A 19,550-nucleotide genomic window follows, 5' to 3' on the forward strand; every position below is an offset into this window, starting at 1 on the left:
TTGATTCATGAAGACGGATCCTTTTTGTCCAGTTTTTAGTTTCTTGCAATTTTCCATCTGTGTTTAAAACATCTGGGATTAGAGGGGGTGGGTCATTCTTTTCGCATTGGGGGGGCTACGGAGGCGGCAAGAAGAGGGGCGGGTGATGAGGTGATTAAGCGTATCGGTCGGTGGGAATCTCATCGTTTTCGATCATATATTCGCCCGGCTCGCCTTTAAGGTTTTGGGGGTGGGAGTTTTCTTTCTTTTTGGGTGTTTTTTGTTGATGTAAAATGGTAGTTGAGTTTAGGATCGGGTGTATAATTTAGTGGTGCTCTTTTTTCTTTTCTTCTTTTACAGGACGGCAACCGGCTTTAGTGTGGATCCTAGGCCACTAGTTTTTTTTTGGGGGGGGAGCCTTGAGAGCAGCGGTATAACAGGATGGGCGGCAGTTAGGTTTTGCAGTTAGGTTTTGCAGTTAGTTATCCGCTGAAATAGCAAAGAGAGGTATGGTTTGGGGGAGTGTGTTGCCGGAGATCCACAGACTGGTGCGTCTGGACAGACCGCCTGACGTGTTAGTTGTACTTGTAGGTGGTAATGACCTAGGGGCTAGACCTTTCAGGGAATTGATTAGGGACATAAAATTAGACGTTTTGCGGATTTGGTCATTATTCCCAGGAACAGTAACCGTTTGGTCAGATGTGGTCTACAGGCATGTGTGGCGTGGGGCTAGGTCAGCTGATCGCTTGAACAAGGCCAGGATAAAGGTAAATTGGGCAGTGGGGAGATTTATGATGAGGAATTGGGCCGTAGCTGTGAGGCATGCGGAGTTGGAGCAAGGCTCTGGGGCATTTGGCGGAGTGATGGAGTGCATCTCAATGCAATTGGAATAGATTTTGGAGTCTGGGATTGCAAGGGGCATTGACACTGCATTAGGTATTTGGAGGGACGCACATGCTTAAGAGGTCAAGCACATGCGTTCTTGGCGGCAGGAGGTCCTCGGAGTTGGTGGAATAATAGGTACTGAAGGATGGGAGGGCTCCATGGTTGGGGCTGGACTCCCATGGTTGGTATGTTGGGGCAAGGGGTTTAGGTCAATCAGTGGTGCCCCCGAGCTGGCGCTCATCAGCTGGGGGCAAAAAGATGGAGTACCCTGCGAAGTAGGGTTTTAAGATTAATTCATTTGGGGCTTCGAGGACCTGCCTCGTTGTTAATATGTGTTCATATATGTTATACATATGTTGGGGGGGTGTTGTCATATGCTGTTGCATATGGGTTGGTTATTATATTTTTTTAGGAAAGGTAATATGTGTATAAACGGCTGCTGTGACCAATTCATTCCAACCTGGTGTATGTGTCTTTATTTGGGGAATAGTGGAAGTGGGAGGGGAAGTTTTAAAGTGAGTGGGATAGCCCATACCTGCGTATATTTGTTACCTGCCAGTGTTGGTATGTGTGTGATTATTTGTCCATGAAGCCATCCAGTTGTTATTCAGGTCAGCTATACTATAAGTCTTGGCGGTATTTGAGTACCGGGAGACAATGTTAGGACCCTGGAAAACTGACTGCTGTATGTGAAGACCAGTGCAATATAGTCTGTATTACAGCAGATGTATTACTATATAATGCGGCTGCAGTAAGGCAGCACACATGGTGGCAGTCCATTTCCTTATGTCCGCAAGGCCGTTCCACAAAATAGGTAGAACATGTCCTATTCTTGTCTATTTTGCAGACAAGGGTAGGCATTGTTACAATAAATCCAGCAAAAAAATTGATGCAATATGGATGTCATCAGTATTTTTTGCGGATCTGTGTTTTGCAGACCACAAAATACATATGGTCGTTTGCATGAGCCCTTAGGGTGCAGCTGCTATGTCTACACCTCCTATAGCAACAGCCCTGATCCAAGAACATACCCTGTGAATATGCTATTATTCAGGGATGCCCAACCTGCAGCTCTCCAGCTGTTGCAAAACTACAACTCCCACGATGCCCTAGCTGTAGACTGTCCGGGCATGCTGGAAGTTGTTGTTTTGCAACAGCTGGAGGGCCGCAGGTTGAGCATCCCTGCTATTATTGATAGGACTGCCGCTTTAATTATATCTTCCAATTGAGAAACTTGTGCTTTCAGTTTTTTACCTTCCGCAGTCGAGCAATTCTGGAGAACGGGTTAACTTTTCCATGCTTCACTTTGATAAATCTAAGATAGTCAGCCCGGCTGTGAATGATTTCAGCGAGCATAACAGTTCCCACTTGGACATATCAAAAATAAAAGCAGCCGAATAGAGCTATAAAAATGTTCCTGGGCGGCAATTATTCCTGGGAGATTATATTTAAATGATTGTTTGCTTAATTCAGCATTTTCCATTGTCCCCCACAATGAGATGTTTATCTTATTTTAACTCAATTATTTTCAAGTAGGAATGGAGTAAGGCGCCATTCACCGCAGCTCGCTAACAGGTAACCCGCTGAGGTCTATTTTTTTGTGTGCTCTCCAGTTTGTTGAAAATGTGACAACGACGGCAATTATAGAAAATAATATAGAATAGCAGAAAACAAACAAGGGCAGGAACGCGGGAGAGAGAGTTAAAGCCTAAATGGCGCGTAAAACCAGTCAGCACGGGAACAATGCGAGAATAACAAGAACTATTCCCTTATCTCCCCTTTCAGATGAACGGATTTCTGCCCCGTTGGGCCAAATGGATGGTTTCTGGAAGTGTCGGACGGCAAAAGATTCGAGATTTCAGAAAAATGTATCCAGAGTTAATACTCATGCAAAAAAATCATCCTATCAAGGGGTCCAAAACAACAGAGCAAGGCCCTTTCACACGGGCGTGTTTTCCGCACGGTTTCAATGCGTGACGTGAACGCATTGCACCCGCACTGAATCCTGACCCATTCATTTTAATGGGGCTGTGTACAACATGAGCGATCTTTTTCACGCATCACTTGTGCGTTGCGTGAAAATTGCAGCATGTTGTATATTCTGCGTTTTTCCCAGTTCGCCCACGAACACATGATAGCTGCCATCTTAACTCACAAGTCTGGCGATGCACAGGTAAGTCCTTACCTGTGCCTGTGCGCGAGCCGGTCTGAAATGAAATGCGGTCACCAGGGGCAGGCAGTTCCGAGAACAGCCTCCGGGGGCCTTCATCGGGCTGTTCTCAGAACTGCCTGCACCCGAAGACCGCATTTTATTTCAGACCGGCTCGCGCACAGGCACAGGTAAGGACTTACCTGTGCATCGCCGGACTTGTGAGTTAAGATGGCATCCCGCATGTGTTCGCGGGAAAACACGGCAAACTGGCCATCACTGATGGGCACCTTTAAGCTGGGTTCACATTGTACTACAATTCACATGAACCACAATTTGTGGACCACACATGCCACGGTTATCATAGAAAATTCCTATTCTTGTCCGCAATTGCAGACAAGAATAGGGGACGTTCTATTTTTTATTTTTTTTGCCGGACCGTGGCACGGAGCAACGGATGTGGATAGCACACGGTGTGCTGTCCCATCTTTTGCGGCCCTATAGAAATGAATGGGTCCGCACCCGTTCTGCAAAATTGCCCAACCGATACAGACTCATTCATACGGCCGTTATATGGACTCATTCATGCGGATCCGGAAAAAACGGATGCCGCCCGTGAGCATTCTGCAATTTGCGGAACAGAACAGGAGGCCTATTATAGAGATGCCTATTCTTGTCCGCAAAACGGACAAGAATAGGACATGTCTCATCATGTTTGTGGGGTCACGGAACGGAGCAACACGGATGCGGACAGCACACAGATTGCTGTCCACATCTTTTGCGGACCCATTGAAATGAATAATTCCGTATATGGACCGTATACAGAATCAAAATACGGTCCGTATACGGAACGCAAAATACTGTCGTGTGCATGAGCCCGTCAGACCTGATCTTTGCCCAATTCCCTTCCATCAAGTGCGCTGTAATACCAGATAGAACCTGTGGAAAGGTGAGGCGTTATTTCTGGAAGAAAGCAGCCATATTCTGTACAGGCATTCGCGTTCTGGTGCAGGCATGAACGGGTTAAGCTTCCTCCAGCTTGTCTTCCTGTTCTCCCATCATTAGCAAAAATCTGAATGACAAGGCTGGCTCACCTGAAGCTGTCAGCCTCCATGAGCCGCCATCCGGCTTCACCATGTACATCTGTCAAAATGTTCTTCCTTTTTAACGTCTTGTTCTTCTCCTCTCCCTCCGATCATTGATTCACTCTACATAATATATCCACCATTAAGCCTCTTCTGAGTGCATTAAATTCCCTGCTCGCTCGTGACGGCTCCTCTCCCCGATACCTTCCGAAACATTATAACCTTTCCTCAAATATTAATAAAACCGTACTGCGGTCCGCGGCAGTCGTATCATTCGGATGTCATGCGGCCAACAGAAATTTTGAATAATTAGGATAATACAGTTTTATTTCGCACCAGTTGTAAGACTGCGTTCACACCTACCAGAAATGCGGAGGATTTTCCACTGCGGATTAGAAAATTGAAAATTTGGGACAAATTAGAGTAGAAGCCATGGAAAATATCCATGTGAAAACCAAAATCTACGCCAATTCTGCTCACCTGGGGATCTGCTAGAACTGACCCGTTCCCTTCATTCTCCGGGTCAGTGTGATTACAGCGATACCACATTTATATAGAAAACTATTTTTTTCTTGGCAATATATAATTTGCTTTGTGACAAAGCTGGTGCAATGACAGGAAGCGGCGATTGTGCTGCTCCCCGTCATTGTACCTCTTAGATGCCGCGTTCATCACTGATCGTCGCATCTGACATTAATATTAGGCCTCCGTTTACGTTCCGTTTTTTGCGTTCCGTATACGGAACCTCTCATTTCAATGGATCTGCCCATTATAGTCTATGGGGTCCGAAGGCTCCGTTCATCTCAATTATGTGCCGAATCCGTCCTTTTCGTCCTCCTGATCCTATAACGGAGCAGGAAAACGGAAAGGCTGATTGCTGATGTGAACTCAGCCTAATAGGAGAAGATTTCTGCTGCAGAAGGCTGCCCCATGGCACATAGAAAACAGCTTAAAGGGGTTGATCGGGTTCAGAGCTGAACCCAGAATTTCACCCAGGCAGCCACCCTGACAAGAGCATCGGAGCATTTCATGCTCCGATTCTCTCCTTGGCCCTGCGGTAAATCGTGCAGGGCAAAGGCATTTTGTGGAGTTCCGAAGATGTATCAGGCTCTCTTTCGGGCTGCCAGACAGAGGCCTCCTCCCAGCAGTGAGCCTGGTGACGTCGCCGGCACTGATGGGAGGGCTTCAGTGATGCCCTAGCCTGTAAAACGGCTAGGGCAGCGCTAAAGCCCACGCATCAGAGCTGGTGACGTCATCAAACACACTGCTGGGCGAAAGTTTCTGCGCGGCAGTGTGTTATAGTAAATAAAACAGCCCTTGCCCTGCACCATCCTGCGCAGGGCAAGGGAGAGCATCGGAGCATTAACTGCTCCGATGCTCAAGTCAGGGGGGCTGCCTGGGTGAAATTCCGGGTTTAGCTCTGAACCTGGACAATCCCTTTAAAGTCTACACACACCTTGCAACCAAATATTTGCAATTGTCCCAATGTATCTAAAATGATAAATAAAACAAAATTTTATTCTGTTTGTCTCTGCAGCACAAACACGTCTCCATGTTAACAGACAACATAGTCTACACAGTCCTACTCTCTTCTGTCTGCTCTTTATGCTAACACATCTTCAGTAGGAGATTGATAGAAGAAAGTATGGCTGCAGGATCAGACTACACAGGGTTTCATTGTTGTCTGTTACCTTGGATACACGTCTGCATAGATGCCAAGAAACCAAATGCTAGGCCTTTTTTCTCTTTCAATAGGTTTTTCTTTTTTTTACAACAAACAATTATAGACTTTACAGTTTGATTTGTTACATTACTGAGCAGATTCTTCATTACAGTCAAGTGGCAGTGAGAGAACGTAATCTTTCTATAAGATAAAGTTGCATAATCAATAAGCTTTGTCCATCATGTGTATCTGACCATGTTCCCTATCAGACGGCATTATATCGTCCATTGTACTCATTCTAGTGATCTGCTTCCTAAGTCAAAGAAATGGTAGCTATGTAAAGTGTGGAAAAGAAAATATGAAAGTATCTACCAATGAAATATGTCTCGAGGAGATCCACGGTGCCCAATCTTTAATGTACTTATCAGTTGTATTATTGCTTCTGGCAATCATCTTCTCAAAGCTACAATTGATGTTCACCTTCCTTAATATTTGGGATATAGAGGGAATTAAAGATGATTTCCGTTGAGAGAATAAGTCAAGTCCAGACTCTTACAAAGTTCAGCAGCTTTGCTTGCATCCAGACAACATTCAGGCTCTCTCTTGGTTCCAGCAGGCTTTGGCATAAACTGGCAGGCAAACTTAAATATTCTGCTTTCTCTCTCTCTGCTGTGCTAGACTTAATTTTAGTCAGGTAGTTGGACTTTAGGACTGTTCTGATATCTCTGCAGTGGAGTGCTTTTAGCAGCTGACCCCCTAGTGACACTCTGTCTGTAGATCTGTAAGGAGTCATAGTGCTCTATGAGCAATTTCCCCTCGCTGCTACATCTTTCATGTCCTCTTAGCTCCACTATCGGGTTTCAACTGGATTTTAGGTATAGAGCCAGCTGAGGACATGGGCTGCTAGCACATCCGCAATATCCATTCCCCATAGCTCTCTGTGCTTTTATTGTGTCCCAAAAACTATTTTATATCTATGTAAATGAGGCAAGTAAGAAACCCAAGGTGATGTTACTAATGTTTCTGAAGCCCAGCCACGCCCACTGTGAAGGAGCCCAGCACCGCCCTGCATCCTCCGAATCTCCTCCTTGCTTTCCGACGTCACAAAGCTAGAGTGCCGTAATCTCGCGATATGCGAGCTAGCGCATGCACAGTGTCGGTATAGTGTTCCTTCCCTGTGCTGGCCTCAGGGAACGAACTGCGCATGCGCTAGCTCGCACATCGTGAGATTACGGCTCTCTAGCTTTGTGACGTCGGGAAGCAAGGAGGAGATTCGGAGGATGCGTAGCGGTGCTGGGCTCCTTCACAGTGAGCGTGGCTGCACTCTGAGTAAGAGAACGCTGGACTCATCTCTGAAGCATGGAGGAGACAGGACTCATCTAAGGTTCATTTACATACATGGCGGGAACATTTATTTTAGGTTTTTCTCTGAACTGATAGTTCGTTCAGAATTGATTTTAATATCATTATTAATGTATTAAAAAGTATTTTTAGAAAAGTGAGTGGATAAATAGGCGCAGAAAGTGATAACAGGTTTCCTTGAAACTGGAACAATCTAGAGCCGTGTAACAGACCGTTTCGCCACAAGCCACAACCCCTCATTTGATAGGAAGCAGGACTAGCCCACTTCTGCCCAAAAGAGGGGAAATGGAATGGTAAGTTCCATTCTATCTAAGGCTACTTTCACACTCGCGTTTGGTGCGGATCGGTCATGGATCTGCACAAACGCTTCAGTTCAGATAATACAACCTCATGCATCCGTTCAGAACGGATCCGTTTGTATTATCTATAACATAGCCAAAACGGATCCGTCTTGAACACCATTGAAAGTCAATGGGGGGCGGATCTGTTTTCTATTGTGCCAGATTGTGTCAGTGAAAACTGATCCGTCCCCATTGACTTACATTGTGGCTCATAGTAGCCGAAACGCGTCACTTGCCTCCTGTATGTGACCATTAAAATACCTGAAAATTACTACCATAGCGAGTGCCGGTCCTCTCTGTACAAATTCGTGTGGATTTTCCCTGGACGCGCGCACCGCATCACTGACAGACGGAGTGCCGACTGTATCTTCTCTGGATATACTAACTCAGGCCTATTGCACACGACCGTATGGCTTTTTCAGTGATTTGAGATCCGTTTTTCACTGATCCGTTGTTCCGTTTTTTGTTTCCGTTGTGTTTCCGTTTCTGTTCCGTTTTTCCGTTCCGTTTTTCCGTATGGCATATACAGTAATTACATAGATAAAATTGGGCTGGGCATAACATTTTCAATAGATGGTTCAGCAAAAAACGGAACGGAAACGGAAGACATTCGGATGCATTTCCGTATGTGTTCCGTTTTTTTGCGGACCCATTGACTTGAATGGAGCCACGGAACGTGATTTGCGGGCAATAATAGGACATGTTCTATCTTCAAACGGAACGGAAAAACGGAAATACGGAAACGGAATGCATACGGAGTACATTCCGTTTCTTTTGCGGAACCATTGAAATGAATGGTTCCGTATACGGACCGTATACGGAACGCAAAAAACGGCCAGTAAACGGGGAAAAAAAACGGTCGTGTGCAATAGGCCTTACATTGTGTGTCAGGATGGATCCGTTTGCCTCTGCATCATCAGGCGGACACCAAAACGCTGCAAGCAGCGTTTTGATGTCCGCCTCCAGAGTGGAGGCAGAACGGAGGCAAACTGACGCATTCTGAGCGGATCCTTATTCATTCAGAATGCATTAGGGCAAAAATGATGCGTTTTGGACGGCTTGTGAGAGACCTGAACGGATCTCACAAACGGAAACCAAAACGCTAGTGTGAAAGTAGCCTAAGGATAGCTCTGCCATATACTCTGCCGCCTGCTGGTGAACCAGGCACAATACATGAACATAACAGTTACATAGCAAGATTAGGAATGCACAGTGTCAAAGGACCTAGAAATAAATACAAAGATAACATTAATGTTAGACCATTAGAGACAGTAGCAGGGTGAAGGAATGGTAATACCACACCGGGGTATTACACATGCATCCCCTCAGGGCCGTCTTTAATGCGGGGCAAAAGGGGCAGCTGCTCCGGGCCCAGTTGCTCGTGGGGGTCTCTTGAGCCCAGCTGGCCACTGCCCACAATGACATCATAAAATATCTTGGTTCTGCCGGCTCCATGTCCCGAAAACTACCGTAGCAGGGCGGCCAACTCACTCCGTCACGCGCCTGCTTCATTAATAAAGTGGGAGGAGCAGGTGCGTGACGAAGTAAGTGACGTTACGCTGGTGGCCAGCCTGCTATGGTAGTTTATTAGTGGGAAGATAGGCCTCATCTGACACTCTCCCTCTCTCCAGAGCCGAGGATGCATGTGTATGAGACGAGCACTCGGCCAACAAATCATGTGTATTTGACTCGAGTACCAGGTGAATATATAGTGGTCAGATAGAGGTCGGAATGATATAGAGAGGTCAGAAGGACACTTGAGCCTACAAGGACATTACTGAAGGTGTCCATTTCCACACTGTAAGGCCTAATTCACACGAACGTATGGCTTTTATTGTTTTTTGCGGTCCGTTTTTCACGGATCCATTGTTCCGTTTTTGACTTCCGTTGTGTTTCCGTTTTTCCGTATAGCATATACAGTATACAGTAATTACATAGAAAAAATTGGGCTAGGCATAACATTTTCAATAGATGGTTCAGAAAAAACGGAACGGAAACGGAAGACATACGGATGCATTTTCGTATGTGTTCCGTTTTTTTTTGCGGACCCATTGACTTGAATGGAGCCACGGAACGTGATTTGCGGGCAATAATAGGACATGTTCTATCTTTCAACGGAACGGAAAAACGGAAACTGAATGCATACGGAGTACATTCCGTTTTTTTTTGCGGAACCATTGAAATTAATGGTTCCATATACGGACCACAAAAAAACGTCCCATACACTCGCAAAAAAAACGTTTGTGTGAACTATGCCTAAGAAGCAGAGAAGATTTCTGACAGCAGCAGATGATTCCTCTCCCCTGAGCTATGTCAGGAGCAGCCGTCTCTAGGTAGGGCATGTACCGCTAGGAAGGCTCCTCATGTGCCTGGTTAACCTGTTCATTATCACAGGACTCACTGGAACCTGCTGACCTCCTATTAGTTCAGAGCCATTTATCTCCAGAAACATCAAGAAGAAGTTCTTCTGCACAGAAGCAGGAGTCCTTTATAACAACAGACCCAATGGAAAGTGATTGTGTGTCCTGCAGCGACTAGTGAGATGTCTGGTGTCACTCCCTGAACTTTACGGCTAGAAGAAGATGGATCCCTTCATGCCTCATGTATGATGTTGTAAGGCAAGTAAGGCCGACTCAGGTATAGTCAACACCTTGGAGTATGATCACACTGAGTTTTTCAAATTTTCTGCATCAGGATCTGCGTGGAAAATCTGCTTCCTATTCATTTCAATGGGTAAATGATACCTTCTTTCAGCATGCTGCAAAAAATTTGTCTTTCCCTTTTAAATGAATGGACGGCTGAAAAATCCACTCAGTGGACGTCTAAGGGAGTCCATTCACACGTCCGCAATTCTGTTCCGCATTTTGCAGAATGGAATTGTTGACCCATTCATTTCTATGGGGCCGCACGATGTGCAGCCCGGATCCGGAAATGCGGATCCACACTTCCGGGTCTGCAATTCCGTTCTTGAAAAAAAAATATAGAACGTGTCCTATTCTTGTCCGCAATTGCGGACAAGATTAGGCATATTCTATTATAGTGACGGCCATGTGCGGTCCGCAAAATGAGGAAAGCACATTGCCAGTGTGGATCCGCAAAACACATACGGATATATGAATGGACCCTAACTCTGTCAAAACCATGCACATTTTGAAATCCGCATACAAAATCAGCAAATTTATTTTCTGCCTCTACTTAAATACCATTAGATAACTGTCAGCCAAACCAGCGATTCTCCCGATTTCCCAATACACACGCATGCACAGCTTGTTCTAGTAGTGGGAAGGTGGGATCCAGGGGCCCAAGTAAGTTCCTGCCCTGGGTCCAATCTATATTAAAGACGGCTGAACATGCATCCGCTAAACACATGCACACTCAGCTCGGCTGAACATGCATTGGCAATGATGAGAAAGCCTCTGCCAGACTCCTCTGATTGGGCTTGTAAAAATCTCACTGCCCGATCCTTGTCTCCCCCAATATCTCCTATCAAGGACGAATCAGGTGTCCCCTATACATATTAGGTCTGCCATTCCTACCGAGATCGGTGGGATAAGCCAAAAATAATCTTATGTATATGGCCAGGTTCAGACCTCTAGCAAATGCCGGCACTGGAGGACACACCGCTGTACTGGGTGCCATGTCTGGGACCATATTCCCCCTATGCTTCTAGGGCTAGATATTCCATTTTTTCCGTAAAATTGCATATAGGACTGTATGAATAATTAGTGATGTGCATGCCCCCATTGAAATGTATTTCTTTTTGCTGGATTTCCTGCATGTGACATGAATGCAGCTTACAGTCATGTACATGGTCTCACCAGATCGAGGCAAGGAGGCATTACCACTTACCAGATGCATGTCTTATGATTTATAACCCAGAGAGTAGAACATGGAGAGAAAAAAAAAAAAAAAAAAGCTTAAAAAAGCGAAAAGGGGAAAAAAGAAGAGCAGTAAACATGTGCTGACGGTGACAGCCGTTTTTTCTATCCCGTCCTCCGCACTTGTCTGATTGTATTAAACTCTCAGTCAATCCAACTCTTTCTGTACATTCCAAGAAGACGCTGTGCTGTCAGTCAACCGGTAATGAAAAGCAGATAGAAAATCCACCCAGCAATTGTCAGTTTATGTGTTTTACATTCACCTGGAGAGCAATACTTGTTATTCAGTCTCCAAGTTACACACAAGTACTTGAGTTAAGTGGTTAAGCGGAAATTACTTTATGGGTTTTACGTTCCCGGTATAATGTTCTGCTCTCAACATCAGTGATCACTGCGGTTATAGGGTCGGGATGTCTGAAGTAAAAATTGTATTAAATCATAATTGTGCAGGGCAAAGTAAAAAAAAAAAAAGAATACATACGATATTGTAAATAGAATGTATCAAAAAAGAATAAAAAATAGCAAAAATGTGTGAAATAGTAAAAAAAAATGAATAAAAGTTGAAATAAAGAAGTGGAAGTGTAACAGGCTGTGGGTGTAGACCCACTGTGCCAACAAACTATTTCGACTTTGGGCTAAACCTAAGGCCATTGTCCTGGCGGTTCCCTGGTATTCACCCTTTAACCTCTGTACTGGGATCTGGACTTCGCTACAGGGAACCAACCAGGCTGCTATCTCCTGGGGTAGTCCTGCTGCAGAGGACAGCTGAACCACGGGGGTCATAAACACTGCTGTGAAGCACCGAGAGAACAGGCAAAAGGAGTAGTCTGAATACAGTCCAAGGTCAGTGCAGGCGGATTCCAAATGGCAATTCCAAGTTTGGGGCAGGCGGCAAGGAGCAGAATCGGTAGTCAGGCATGGTACACACATAGTCATACAAGAAATCACACCTTAGATAAATAGAAAACCCAAAACTCAGACAAGGAGGTAGATTCATAGCTCAGTTAAATAAGGTGGTTGGTCAGCATCTTAATCAGCAGGTGGATAGGGGCCAAGAGGAAAGGACCAGCTGAAAAGTAGTTCATTGAGCACTGGAAGAGAGGAGCGATGCCAGTGCCTGCTCGGAACAGCAGGACAGTGGTGGGCATGGACCACTGACGTGACAGCAAGCGCACACAATGGAACTCTTATGTCAATATTAGTCCATATTCCTTGCTGAAGCCGGACTATGCTGTTGTCAGGATGCTACCCCTTAACCATGATTGACATTGTCTGCAGAGAGGTGAGCTTTTATCTCACTAACAGAAAATGTAAAAGTGTCCAGAACAGTGGGACCTGGTGGAAGGCAGATACTGATAGTAAGGATAAGAGGTGGGTAGGGAATGGGTTTTCTAAGGAGGGTCAAGTAGTTGTAGGGGGTTCCTTATCTCAGAGATGGAGAATAACCCACTTAGCCTTTTTTGTTCTAAAGACAGGTCAAGTGGCAGGACCTAGACAGTTAGAAAGAGTAGACAGAAGCCTTGGAAGCTGCATGGAGGTGGCAGCCATGGCAGGTGGACATCTCATAGACTAGTGTTAAATGATAAGCTGAAAACTCCAAATTTATCTGCCATAGCTTTGACCCATCGGAGGATCATCTGGTACTCTGGTGGGCAAGTCCAGCTCTACACCCTGAAATAATGAAGCCTGTAAATGTTATTTTTAAAAACTTGATAAAACAAAATGAGTCAAAGACATATTTTTATTTATTTATTTTTTAAATTTAAGGGGGAAATGCTCTTCAATTTATTTTGTATTAAAAAGAATCTGCAGTTAAAAAAAAACCTATTATTTAATTTATTTTTTATTTTTCTAGATTATTATAGGTCTTATTTATTTATTTTGGGTATTATTATTATTATTATTTAACTTTAATTATTTTATATTTTACATTGTATTTGCTGTGGTTGTTCTAACGTCATCCAGTTAATCTATTTTTTGTTTCTCTGACTCTAATCCATCAAAAACAAAACAAGAAAAGGTTTATGATGTATGAAAACCGTATACAAATTCTGACAATTTTTTGTAAAGGTATTAAAGTAAATACAACTATATTTGCCCAAAATGAACATAAACAAAGCAGCAGTAAAAAGACGGGGAATATTCATAATTTATGTTTCAGGTGAAACACATTCATTCATTTGAAAACCAAGCCTATCTCTTTATGTTCTTAGTTTTCTATATTTTTTTTACACTAATGTGGCTATCTATTATTCATATTCTCCTTTGCACAGACCAGATTCTTAAGCACAACAAGACCCGAGCGTTGGATGGAGATATACAATTACCGCAGAGGCCAGAGGCATTCCACAAAACTAATTTAATAAAGTTTATATTGCAAAGCTGAAAATTAAATTTTATTTTTGACAACATATTTTATTTAAATGCAATCTGCTTACAGACACAACCTGTTCTCGGCTCGGCCAATACACCCACACGTGAGAGAATATACAGAAATACAACCGAGGTTACACGCTGAGAGATTGTATGAAATTCTAATACATAAATAAGTGCGAGCGCTGCTCTGAGGTTAAACAAATGGAGCAAAATCCAGTCACTATTGATTTTGCCATATAGAAAGCTAAAAGAATTCCCCAGGTAAATCATTAACACGAATTATAAAAATAGGGCTTGAAATGTTCTCTCTTCTCTGTCTGTCACTCCCATCATGCATCAGGATTTCATATTCACTTTAATCCAGATGACGTTTTTTTTTTTTCCAGAGCTCATTGTCGCCCCCTGCTGAGTAGTGCGCTCTATGAGCTGCCGAGAGAAGTGAGGAAAAAGAGGTGACAACTGCTCGGGGTAATTTCTGTCCCATAAAATATTATATCACCTTTCTAGTCTTAGTCATTATGCTTACAAAATGGAGCATACCATTGTAATTTTCCATGAAATCAGTATTCTAGTTTTGCACAAAATAGACAAGAATATGCTACTGCTCCATATATAAAAGAACATAGCCTCCCATGTGTATCCAAGGTGCATCACACTCCGAAATGTGCTGTTGATAGTGGCAGATGCAGGGTCAGATGGGGTAATGTGATATCTTCTGCTTTCCACTTCATGTTTCAAAAGTGTTTGCAACTAGAGATGAGCGAATTGAAGTTGACAAAGAGGAGTTCAATCCGAATTTCAGGAAAAATTCGATTCGCTCCAAATCTCCTCATGCTTCATGGTAACAAATCAAGTTTTTTCCTAAAATGGCTGCTGCACGTGTGAGGACATGGAGCAAGGAACTCTGGGAACGAGGGGTCACCCACAATGCCATGCAGCCAATCAGCAGCCAGCCAGTCCTGTGATGTCACAGCCCTATAAATAGCCTCAGTCATCTTGGATTCTGCCATTTTCCAGTGCACTTAGTGCAGGGAGAGACGTCAGCAGACGCTAGGGACAGTGCTAGGAAAGACTTGAAAACTAATATTTTGCTGTATAGAAGTTCAGGGAAAGGATAGGGAGGAATCATCTACACTGTAAAAGGAGAACAGGGTTCAGTCGGGGAGGTTACAGCCTGGGTGATAGGAACAATCCTATTACACCTTGCTGCATTGACTGGGGATCCAAATTGCCCTTATACAGCTCTGTAATTCCAGCAAACCGTTCTTGTTATTGGGATTCAAGTGCTGTGTGATACCGCCATTAACAGGGTTTATTACAACGTAATATTTCTACGTCTTGTTTGCCCTTGTGCGGTGCAGTTATATGTTCTAAAGCCTTTTTTGGCTTGTATTAGTGGGAAAAAAGGGCTTGTTCGCCGTTGTGTGGTGAAGTGCGAAAATTACAGCCCTTTTCGGCGTGTATTAGTGGCAAAAAATATATATATTATTTGCTGTTCAGTGGTGCAGTTATATGTTCTTAAGCCCTTTTTTGCGTGTATTATTGGCAAAAAATATATATATTTGCCATTCAGCGGTGCAGTTATTTGTTCTAAAGCCCTTTTTGGCGTGTATTAGTTGCAAAAAATATATATATTATTTGCCATTCAGCGGTGCGGTTATATGTTCTAACGCACTTTTTTTGCGTGTATTAGGGGCGCAAAAAAAAATGTATTTGCCATTGTGTGGTGAAGTGAGAAAATTACAGCCCTTTTTGGCATGTATTAGTGACAAAAAAATATATATTTGCAGTTCAGTGTTGCAGTTTTATGTTCTAAAGCCCTTTTTGGCGTGTATTACTGTCATGGTCTTACCTTCGTTTGACATGTGCTGGCGGCCATCTTGGTTTCTGGGTTTCTTGTAGCCTCCCACCCTGCGGCTTCTCCCTCCCACTGGGAGGAGCTGGATGCCTAGCTCATATATATAGAAGGTCTGTGGCTTCAGTTCCTTGCTTGGTCCTCCTGTGTTCACATGCTTCTAAGACTGCTGCTGCTTCTGGTTCCTGATCCTGGCCTCGTCTGACTACCCCGTTGGTTCCTGATCCTGACTTCGTCTGACTACCCCGTTGGTTCCTGATCCTGGCTTCGTCTGACTACCCCGTTAGTTCCTGATCCTGGCTTCGTCTGACCACCCTCCTGGTTCCTGACCTCTGTCTACGCAAGACCCTGCTTCGGTTTAGCCATCCGTTTGGACTTTTGCTACGGCTTGATTTCCAATAAAGCCTTCTTATTTCCACTCATCTCTGTTGTACGTCTGGTTCATGGTTCCTTGACAATTACTGGCATAAAAAACATATATTATTTGCCGTTCAGCGGTGCAGTTATATATTCTAAAGCACTTTTTTTTTGCGTGTATTAGTCGCACAAAAAAGTATTTGCAGTTGTGTGGTAAAGAAAATTACAGCCCTTTTCGGCGTGTATTAGTGGCAAAAAATATATATATTTGCCGTTCAGCGGTGCAGTTATATGTTCTAAAGCACTTTTTGGCTTGTATTAGTGAAAAAAAAGGGCTTATTAGCCGTTGTGTGGTGACTTGAGAAAAACACAGACTTTTTTGGAGTGTTTTAATTTCCTTTTTATTTATTTATTTGATCTAACAGTAAGTCAGACAGAGAAGTGCCAGGCCCTGCACAGGAGAGGGGCAGAGGCCTAAATGTTTCGGGCGCAGGCACAGGTGGCAGCAGAGTAAGGGGGCGTTGCAGCAAGAGTCGCAGCGAGAGGCCTGAGCTCCCTGTGTCATCTAGCGGTCCTGTCTTGACCAGCTACCCAGCGGTTCTTGAATGGTTGACTCGGTCATCAACTTCGTCCCAAGTGACATCAGACAGCCCCAGCCAAGAGTCAGTGGGTTCGTCAACACTTAGTTGGCATGGCCTGGGAGCAGGCCCTGTGCCCTCACCTGTCCTCAACCTGCCTCTGTCCTTTTCTGTTCCCTCAGCCAGACAAATATTATATGCTGTGGGCTCAGCTCCATTATACAGCGAGGATGAGCTACTAGAAGACAGTCAGCAGCTACTGGCCAGCCAAGATGTGGAGGAGACATCTGCCGCTTTCTCCAGTAGGGGGGCAAGTAGTGATGTGGAGAGTGGCGTGGAAGCTGGTGTTGAGAGCGGTCAGGCTCCTGACCTAGAGACCGTTGAGGAGGGTATCAGTGACGTGCAGACAGTACTCAATGATGATGATGTAGCTGAACGTATTTGGGAGGTGGGTGAATTACAGCCTCCATCATCATCGGGAGAAGAGGGTGGCAGTGGCGAGCCAGCAAGTCGCTAGGGTGGCCGAGAGTCAACAGGGTGGCAGCAGTTGGAGGTTGGAAGCCAAACGTGACCGGAAAAGACCACCCGCTTCGCAGGAGCCTACCTGCCCGGGAAATAGTGGTGCAGGGGTTTACGGAAGCAGCAGCGGTAGCAGTCAGTGCAAAGTGTTAGGGGTAAAATTACCTACTCGGCTGTGTGTGCAGCGTCCCAATCGGGACACGTGGGAACTGCAAAAATAACTGTAAACTGCATTATTGTGTTGCATGTCACTCTGCATTACATCACCTGTTGTATCCCTGTTCATAGGCTGGTTAGGTGCACTTTATACACCCACCACTAGATGGGGATAGCACTTAGTTTATATAAATACCTTAGTCAGGCCTAGTGTGGGAGGATTATGAAAAATAAAAGAAAAAGGGATGAGGTTAGTGTGAGGCGATGAGCAAGTCAGTGGAGACTTCACTTCACAGAGTAGTGAGTGAAGTCAGAAACAACAATGTGGTAGTGCCAAGGTATGGGGAGCAGGAGAGCGTTTTCTTCCTGTGGTCCTCTTAGTTCCTTTCATCCTACAACCAGAGGATAGAGTTTTGTCCCTGGAAGAAATTCAAGCTGAGAGACATCAGTGATAACAGCCACTACCTAAGGCTTAATGGGCACCTTTGCACATGGTGGAGGACAATCTAGCTACAGACAGCCTCACCATAAAGTATAGAAGACAGATTAGCTACCTGTTCAAGAGCTTGGAAGATACAGAAATTATAGGACTAAGCATACCCGAAAAGAGTACTACTTCACCACAGTAAGGACCTAACCAAACCTCTTAACAGTGAATCAGCAGAATTCCTCTAAATATTAAGAGACTGTATTCTGTCTGGATGTATATGCTGCAACTAAAAACAGCTACAGTAAAAGTTGTGAGTTTTATCCTACCACTGTCTACCTCATTCTTCAATACTACCACTACAACTGGTTGTACCACCATAAACGGTATTGGTGTCACGACAAATACCACCAAGGGACCCAGCCGCCACAAGCACCCTAAACACCTCCGTCATCAAGGGCACCTCAACCTCCATCTAGGCTGGTGTTTCCCTACCACAGAGCGTGCCCCAGAGGATTTTGTGCTGTCTTCCTTAACACTGTGCTGCCGACCCAGGCAGGCTTTCTGCTAACCGTGAGTAAACCGATGAACTGTACTACTATTTCTCTCATCGGCCCACCGTGCACCTCACGTGTCGCCCCTGCGGTTCTGGCTGGCTGCATGTGGCAGTTTTTTGTTACGCCGCTGGAGGAGGTGAACATGGCCATTTGTAGAATCTGTGGGCAGAAGGTAAAGCGTGAAATGTTGGCACCACGGCCCTGCGTCAACATATGCAGCCTCACCATAAAGTGGCCTGGGAAAACCGTGGCTTCAATGTGGTGGTCCAGCCTGCCACAGCAACCGCTGCATCACCCAGTGGCACGCACGCTATTTTAGACAGTCAAGGCTCCACCACCTCAGCCGAAGGGAGATGTCTGTCCTTCCCATGATCTGCTGGTCCTGATGCTCCTGCTCCTCCTTCTACTCCTCATAAGTCATTCCGTCAGCAATCGATCACCGAAGCAATTGCCAAGAGACAACTGTATGTGTGCACTCATCCAACGGCGCAGAAGGAGGAGGAGGACATGGGAGCACAAACAATGTGTAGCAAAATGGGTGTTTTTTCTACACAGGTGAATTGAGAGGAGGAACAGAAGCAGCCAGAGGAGCTACAGGGTGATGAGGAACACTAGGAAAAGGACCCAGACACACCGTGGCAGTATGCAGTAGAGATGGAGACAGGGAGTTCCTCCAAGTCACTTGCACAAATGGCCCGATGCATGCTCACTTGCTTGCGTAGTGGCAGCCGAATTGTCAACATTCAGCAGAGGGATGACTTTTGGCTCTCCACCTTGTTGGACCCTAGCTCCCGGTCCAAAATGGGGGCCTTTTTTACACCCGCTGAGAGGGAGGACAAACTGAACATCTATAGAGACATCCTATGTAGTCAGTTGGCCGCTGCCTATCTGCGCCATCGTCCATCCTCTTGCAGGTCTGACCAGGGGGGCCCTCTGTGCTCACATTCCTCTACCATGGCTGCTGTGGCAGGGTGTGGGGAAGGGGGGGTAGGAGCGGTTCCAGCTTCATCAGTAGCAACTTGAGTCTAGAGTCGCTGATGAGCAGCTTTCTTCACCCGCCTAGTGAAGAAAACACTCTCCACCAGCAGCAGCTAGACCTGGAGCAGGACCTAAACCAGCAGGTGTTGGCATACTTGGACAGCACCCTGCCACCCCACATTGAAGATCTGCTGGACTACTGGGCAGTCAAACTGGATTTGTGGCCACAACTGGCAGAGTTTGCCCTGGAAAAGCTGTGCTGCCCGGCCAGTAGTGTGGCATCAGAGTGGGTGTTTAGTGCGGCGGGGGCCATAGTTACCCCAAGAAGAACTCACCTGTCCACTCAAAATTTGGAGAGACTGACCTTTGTCAAGATGAATCAGGTGTGTATTAACCAGGATTTCC

This window comes from Bufo gargarizans, chromosome 3, assembly GCF_014858855.1.
Source record: "Bufo gargarizans isolate SCDJY-AF-19 chromosome 3, ASM1485885v1, whole genome shotgun sequence".
Lineage (NCBI taxonomy): Eukaryota > Metazoa > Chordata > Amphibia > Anura > Bufonidae > Bufo > Bufo gargarizans.